The sequence below is a fragment of the Taudactylus pleione genome, unplaced genomic scaffold (genome assembly GCF_031769625.1).
Source record: "Taudactylus pleione unplaced genomic scaffold, aTauple2 ptg000040l, whole genome shotgun sequence".
Classification (NCBI taxonomy): domain Eukaryota; kingdom Metazoa; phylum Chordata; class Amphibia; order Anura; family Myobatrachidae; genus Taudactylus; species Taudactylus pleione.
In genome coordinates, this window is record NW_028284442.1 from 14,345,234 (window position 1) to 14,353,703 (window position 8,470).

Genomic DNA, 8,470 nt, shown 5'->3' on the forward strand with positions numbered 1-8,470 from the left:
TTCAGAGAATTGCATCCAAGTTTGCGATTAATTGATAACCAACCCTTATTGGTGTCTCAGAACATAAGATTCTCTAGCATCTGAGAGTGAAGTGAAGACTTTGGTGTATGTAAAAGAGAGCTAATAGGGAGCAAATAACTCTCTTTCAAGAGATCATGCGGAATAACTGAATAGTATTAGAAAAAGCAGACAAGTCCCGGACCCCTAAACCACCAGTCTGTCTAGTACGTTGCAGTTTGGTCAAGGCAATTCTGGATTTCCCACCACACCACAGGAATTTAGTGAATATTTTGGAGCAATGCACCGTATCCTTCCGGGACATAGCTATGGGTAGCTTTTGTATTAAGTATGCCAATTTAGAAAATATTATGCCTTTGAGGAGCGCAGTGCGTCCCATCAGGAATAATGGGAGAAGTAGCCAGTCCCCCGACATTTTGGTAATTTTAGAAAGCAACGGAATATAGGACCTGATTCAGACCCACTCGCGAGCGGCTGTCCACTCGCAAGTGGGTCGATGGTGTGCACTGAGCATGCGCACGACGGAGGGAGCTCCGTCGTGCGCATGCGCGAGACGCGACGAGCGAAGGACTTTCCTTCGCTTGTTGTGTCTGATCAAAGGGGGCGTGCTGTCGATGTTGATTGATAGCACGCCCCCTTTGGTGGGCGTGCCTCCCAGACGGGGGCGTTCCCAAGGGAACGCCTACCGTCAGAAGCCGGCCCACTGACATCACTAGTGATGTCAGTGGGAGTGATTTTGGCTCTGATAGAGCCAAAATCACTCCGGGCCTTGCGGTTGAGAAACTCAACCGCAGGCTCCGGCTTGCAGTGGCGATGGTCGCGATGGTCAAGACCATCGCGACCATCAACCTGCACGCTCGTATAGGCTGTGGGTGGTGACCCACAGCTATACGAGCGTCCAGGAGGACGCTCCATTTTTATGGAGGACGGCCCTCATTCAGAGCGAGCGCTCTGCTCAGAGCGTCCGGCTCTGAATGAGGGCCATAGTTTGCAGAGTATAATTTGGCCGTGGTTGGGGTAATGCGAATTCCAATATATTTTAGACTAATATTAGCCCTAACTAATTGGGAGCAAATAGGGGGTAAAGAGGAAATTGTAGAAGCGGGACCTAATGGTAAGAGCTCATATTTGTGAAAATTTATTATGTATCATACTGTATAAAGGATCCAGAGAGATGTGCGCCGGACCATTTTTGCTGGATTTGTATTTGGCGCCGATTCATCGCATGGCTTTGGATTTGTATTTGCTAAACTGCCGTGACTGGTTTTGGATTTTTTACAAAAATTGACAGAAAAAACTATCCTCAAATAATTTAGGTTTTTTTTGTTCCTAAAGTATTATTACCCTCAATAATATTAATTTCCAGGCATTTACAGTGAATTTAAACCACCACACAGCTCACAAAATTGTTTTCACCATTATTGGCCACAGAATCCGAACCGCTCATCTCTAGAAATAACATCTACTACTGCAGGAACAGTCATTCAAACATTTGTTAGTATACATCTGGATACAAACTATGCAATAATGCAATGACATATCATATAAGAAACATTCTGTTTTGAACCTCTCGAACTGTAGAACAAATGAGACTATGGGTGCCATAACTGGATAAGAATTTAACTCAAGAAGTGATTACTAATAAGAAGACATTTTGACTAAACCAGTACAGAGCAGAGGCACTTTAAGAGAGGATTGTGATTAACCCAAAATACAGACCAGCTGTTCTTGTAGAATTTCCTTGCAGTTTTCTTGGTTGCATCCAACTGGTACAGCTATGGTCTGTAAGGAGATTCAAAACATCTACAGGATACTATTGTTGAAAGGTACCAATCATAGAATGCGAGGACAAGGAGAAAACTCATCATTAGAGATACCAAGTGGCCTATATCTATTATTACAAAATATGCACTTAATATAAATTAGATCATCACATTTGCGTAACGCTTAAACTTTTTTCATATTGTGTTGACAGTAGTGTTACACTGTAGAGTGATTACTTTTAGTATAGAAGAGTATGTTTTTATTGAGACAGCATGAGGGTAATTATAGCAATTAATTATGTATCTTCTGCCTTGTCCATTCATTACAGTTGCAGCACCTGATCCTGATGAATTTACAGTGGAACAATTTTATTGATGCTAATCCAGGTGTATAGAATTCTGTAGCTGATTATTTTTTTTGCTTCCAGATGAACAAGTTCAGTTTGTTGGTGCCAAAAGTGGCTGCACTTGCCCAGGTAGTTTGTGGCCAATAGAGACAGTGGTAGGATGGTCATTGGTAGGTAGGCACTTGGATGGCATATAGTGCAGTATGGAATGAACGCCAGAGTTGGGATTGACAAGTGAATGGTTACTCTAATAACAAGAATCAGCTAGGATTACTGATTTGGTTTTCCTTAGTCTTGTTCTCCAGGGGAACCGTGCTGGTCTCTTTGAAAAAGCTACTGGTAGGCCTAGCTTTTCTTTTCCAGTCATATCCTGACATATGGATATATAAGGAAAAAGGACATGAAGATCTACAGAAAAGTGAAGACAAGTACTATAGCAATAACAGGAGATTGGTGTCACTTGAGTAAATAAATCAGTTAGGACCAGTGTGCATTCATATTATGAGATATATTTTCTTATTAATGGGTTGTCTCTTTGGCTTTCTACAGGGTATTTTTAATAATGGTGACAGGTCGTGGGTTGCAGTGACGACTCATGCATCAGTCAGTGGAGGCAATATATTTGCTTTTGAGAGTAACTAATATCCCTTTTACACCAAAATCCCGGGTCAGACCCTGGAATTTGAACACAGGTCAATCCGGGGTCGAACTCGGCTTCAGACCCCGTTTACACTGCAACTCAACCCGGGTTTGCCCCGTTTACACTGAACCCAGGTAATCCCTGCTTTTCCCTATAGATGTCATTAAAAATGGTCTTTGTTAAGGGCTGACAAAGATGAGATCACAAAAGGCAACAAAAGAGAGGGGTGGGGACTGCTTACAGCATTGCAGCCATGATGGCAGACGGAGCACATGTGGGTATTCCCGATTTTGTCACTGTTTTCAGCTTTCTGCTGATTTCAGCAACAGAGAATTGGATGCAGCTTCTCATGATGTGGCACCTTGTGCAGGGTTCGAGGAGGAGAGCGCAAATCTTGGCTGAGAGGGCCAGATTTTGACGTCAATATTTGCGCAGGAGGAGAGCACTGATTTCAGCCAACATCACCACCATGATGAGATTGACCACGATGAGAAATAGAAAAATGTGGGCCAGAGACCGCCGCCATGGAGAAGCTTTCATGCTGACTGTAGAAGCTTTCCAAGTGGAGCAGTGGCTGACCCACTTTCGGATGTCGCATGCCACCTTTTATTATATATTGGAATTACTGGCACCAGCACTGATGATGCAGACCACCAACTACCGAAAGCCCATCACCCCAATCAGGAGATTAGCCATTGCACTCTGGTGGTATGCTACCCCCAGAGAGTACCGCACTCTCCTGTCTATTTGGTGTTGGGATTGGCACAGTCTGCAAGATCATTTACCAGGTGACGAAGGCATTAGTGGATACCCTGTACCAGCGCTTTATCTCCTTGCCAGAAGGACAGTGCCTAGATGAACCCATCCAAGGCTTCCTCAGGCATGGGTATCCGCAGTGTGCTGGTGCCATAGACAGGACCCACATTCCCATCATCGCTCTCCATGAAAACCCTGTGGATTATTATAATCGGAAAGGGTGGCATTCCATTATTCTTCAAGCTGTTGTTGACCACCGATACTGGTAAGTACATTTGTACTAATTATTCTTTCATATCTACTTTTATTTTATGTTTTTTGTTGGTAGAATACTATTTTTTTTAGCTTTACAGATGTTTTCATAGGGTGGCCTGGACGGGCACATGATGCCAGAGTCCTAGCCAACTCTGACTTGTACAACATTGAAGAGGAAAAGCGGGGTGGATGGCTTTTCCCTAGAGAGGTAAGAATATATGGTCCTTTTTCTCTTTATGTCCACTATACTTATGTGCTTTAGCAAAATATTAAGTGTGAAATGGTGCGGAATGCATGATATTCCAAAGTATTTGCCAACACATATATTGTGCAGTAAAATACATGACATTTTTGTAACCTACATGACCACCATGGGAATACACCTATGCCATTTCTCATTAGTGACCATATTTTTTTATTTACAGAAATCGGTGACCGTAGATGGGGTGGAGGTCCCGGTCCACATCATTGGTGATGCGGCATATCCTTTGAAGCATTGGCTAATGAAGGGTTATACCCAACATGTACAGTTGTCCCCGGAAAAGGTCACGTACACTCACACCCTTAGCTCTGCCCGGATGGCTGTGGAAAATGTTTTCAGACGTTTAAAAGGACGTTGGCGCTGTCTCATGAAGAGGAATGATGTGGACCTAAAAATCATGCCCCATGTAGTAGCAGCCTGCTGCATACTTCATAACATTTGTGAAATTCAAAAGGACCACTTCCTTCCCGAGTGGAATGTGCAGGACACTGAGGTGAGGGGCATTACAAGTGATGCAGTAAGCTACGTGGGGGAGCATGAGGACAGCGCCGAGCTCATCCGGGTCACCATTGCAACAAACCTTCCCTTATTGGTTTAAAATAAAAAGCAAAATTTCATATTCCAGACAAGTTTTTGGTTTATTTGGTTGTAAAGTTGTGTTTTTTTTACTTTAACCATGTGCATATATTGTGTTTTTTAATAGAACAGTTTTAACACAATCTCAGAATGTTGCAAAAGTATAAAAACAGTATAAAACAGATGTCAAGCATCGTATGGCCAGTATAAAAGAAAAGTGCCTTATAGATCCCTGCAGACAAAACAAAACACTATAAAAGTTATAAAAAAAATGAAAAGTGCCTTCACACAATAAACATTATAATTTTAGCCACACAATATAAAAAAAACAAAACTAAAATAGCAAAGGTTCCGGTTGGTACAACGATATTTAAAATGGCCATGGCCTATACACTGGTTACTGTGGTGATTCTTAGATTGTTTGTGTAGTGTTAGGGTTAGTGCTAGGGTCGTAATAATTGGGCCTCATATTGCACTGCCCAAATCTGTACACTGGGGCCTGTGGTAATGCCTGTGTTTGGTTGGCAAAACCACGAGCAAATGTGCGCTCACAAAAAGCCATCTGTCTGTCTTGCATATCCATTAATTGCCTCATAAATGACTGCTGCATTTGCCTTTCGGACTCTGGAAACCGATCCAATCTAGCATCCTCCTGCCTCTGAATGTCGGCATCCAATTCGCGGAGATGCTCCACAATCACAGAAGTCATCTCTCTAGCCGCTTGCTCCGACCTGTTGAGCTGCTTCTTTTTGGGTGGCACATTGTAGACTGCAAAGGGGAGAAACAAAAAACAAACTATAATATGCACTGAGGCAACGTAAAGATAGCAGTGGTGTTTGCGTACATGTGCTTGTGGCCTTCTATCTACCTGCACGCTAGCAGCACTCTGCAACAGTTACCATTTGGATTTAAGTGAATGTAGTGTGTGTGCGTGTGTGTGTGTGTGTGTGTGTGTAATGTGGGTGTTATTATTTTTTAAAATACTTACTATTAGCCGTAGTGGAGGGGTCTTTTTAGGGTGCGCAATCTCTGAGCTTGTCTCAACTACCTCATCTATGGTGGAAGCGATACTGTCAGCATTCAGATGAATCCATCCTGTCAGCATTCACAGATGAATCCATCCCACTACCTTCTCCAGGCTCATCGGTCAGTAGGAGCTGTGATGTTGGTCTGCTTTGCGAGGATGGAAGGGTAACCTGTGTAGCTGGTACCTCTTGACTATCCTCCTGCTGGCTGGAGCAGGATGGCGCAATTGAGGACAGTGCTATGGGGTTTGAAAGCGCTATATTTCCAAAAGCGCTGTAGCACAATTGGTAATGCACCCATTCCTTGCGGTCTGCACCACTTTTGTTGCGGTTATGATCGTGCACTTTAGTGAACTGCTTACGTAAGGCCTTCAATTTATTTACCACTTGCAGCTGTGTGCGTTTTATCCCTCGGGACTCCAGCATCTGGGCTGTATTGTGGTATACTACTGCATCATTAACTGTGCCGGTCATCTGGCGTTTAATTTCTTCCTCCGCCCTGATGAGCAGTAGCTCTCTGATATCGGCATCGGTCCAGTTCGTGGCAGCACACATGCTGCTGTAGGAACAGGCTGTGGGTCAGGCTGCTGTTATGACTGTGGCAGGCTGTGTATCAGCAGGGTCGGTCCGCCCGTTACACCAACTACGCATGTGCGTAGGGCGCCAGCCACCGGAGGGCGCTTTGATTCGCGCTCCCTCCTGCCGCCACAATCCTTCCTCCAGAAACCCCTGCTGGCACAATCCTCTCTCTCCCTCCCCCCTGGCCGCCTCAGGGAGGCATCATTTGCCAGGCGCCCGCTGAGATTTTACCAGCGGGCGCCCGGATTCCTGCAGCATGGACGGAGTCGTACTGTCACTGGAGGAGGCGGAGATGGACAGGACGCTGCCACTCCTCCTCCAGTGACTGCAGCCTAGAGTCACTCACATATATCCTGCGTGTGCAGGCGCGTTACATCCACATGGAGCACTGACAGAGGGCGCTCCTCCTCTGCTGAGCCGCCACCACCATGGTCAGGTGCAGGGGGGTTATATATGTGCTGCTGTCTGCCTGTGCATTGTGTTACGTATGTGAGAAAAGGTAAGGGACTACAGTTCCCAGCATGCCCCTGGGAGGAGGGGCCTCTGGCTGGGTGTATACACAGTGCCTCCCGCAGTACTGGGACCAGCCTGGCTCTTGTACTGGTCATGGTGGTGGAAGACGTGTCTGGCTGGAGAGCTGTGACCAGTGCTGCATTACATTAATGGTACCACATGACTGCCTGTGTCTCCGGGGCCTGCACGCAGGTAACCATCGGAACACAGGGGCCCATTTATTAAGGATCGCATTTTGCAATGCGATCAGGGCATGCAGTACCGCCCATGATCGCATTGCAAAATGCGATCATACCGGTCGAATGTATGACCCGGCACATGCAGGGAGACGGGCTCCGAAAAGAGCCCGTCCCTGCGATGTGGCCGGAGCGCATTCCGGGCTGCTGCGCATGTGCAGTCCCGAGAACTGCACATGAGCGGCGCCCATTGCCGGCGGAGGGATCTGGAAGATCCCTCCCCAAGCTGAAATGCGGTGAGTGCCCATAGAACACAGCGGCTAATGCTATCGTCAGATAGCGTTAGCTGCTGGGGTCAATATCGGGAATGCTTCACATTCCCGATATTGATACATTTGGCAGCATCGCATCCCCCATAGAAACCTATGGGGGAGGCGGCTGGCGGCGGTAATGGAGGGATCGCAGCAGGTATCGGAGATACCTGCTGCAGTCCCTCCTTCATACATTTGGGGGATACTTAGTATTTGAGGTAAACCCCCGAAAACAGGTGTTTTCGGGGAATTTACCTCAAATGCACTTTGATAAATGGGCCCCATAGAGTGATATAGCAGACTTCACATACAGAGTACCCACCTGGAATAAAAGAGTCTGAGAATATTCAACAACTCACTAGGCTCTTCCTGATGTCACTAGATGTGATGCACTGTTAAGGGCAATATCCATAGAGAGTTAATGATCGCCCTATAACCATTTTGTGAGGCCTTTGCCTATAGCAGCCAACCTTCCCATATAGCTTTATGTGCTTACCGTTACTCTGATGCCCCAGATGCCAGACCTTCAGATTATAAGGTTTTATTAGCTCAGAATAGTGGGGTAGATGTAAGAAGCCCTGAAGCGGTATCAGCGCACGTTGTGTGCGCTGATACCACTTCTCCCTACTGATACCGCTTCTCCCCGATGTATGATCGAGGGGTTGGGCGGTAAATGACAGAGGCGCTATGCACCCCTGTCATTATCGGCGCTGCTATCTACAAGATAGCAGCGCTGGTAGCCTGGACCATGTATGAACGGTCAGGTCCCTGACCTTTCATCCCGCTGTAGCTGTCGATATCGACAACTACAGCCTGTCGCTGCCCTATCCCCACAGCAGGGACAGCGCTGTCCCTGCTGCGGCGGCTGCCGGCTCCAGGCCTGCACACAGGAGCTCAAGATCCCGCGCATGCTCCGTGGAGCCGCCCGGGACTGATACACAGCGCATCAGCACTAGGCTGATGCGAATACGGACTCTAGTGGGTAGCGCCGGAGGGGGGAGTTATCGCTCCCCTCTCTGGCCGATGAGATGTTCATACATCTCATCGGTAGTGCCTCCTGCTTCGCCTCGGTAAAGAGCCGAAGCAGGAAGCGTTATAGCGGCACGGGCACCACGTAGTTAAAGCTTTGCTGCTCCCAGGATGCACTTGGGTCCGTCCTCCTCTATACCCCGCCCCCGGCCACAGGCACCTCAGTTGGTAAGCAGCTAAGGCCGGAGGAGGAGACTAAACAGAGAGAAGGAAGACTGGA

General features: G+C 46.8%; 1 pseudogene; it reads right to left on the minus strand.

Annotated features, from left to right (window-relative positions):
- Window positions 1-2,388: 2,388 nt before the first annotated feature.
- Window positions 2,389-6,197, minus strand: LOC148538366 (uncharacterized; annotated as a pseudogene).
- Between the last annotated feature and the right edge of the window lie 2,273 nt (window positions 6,198-8,470).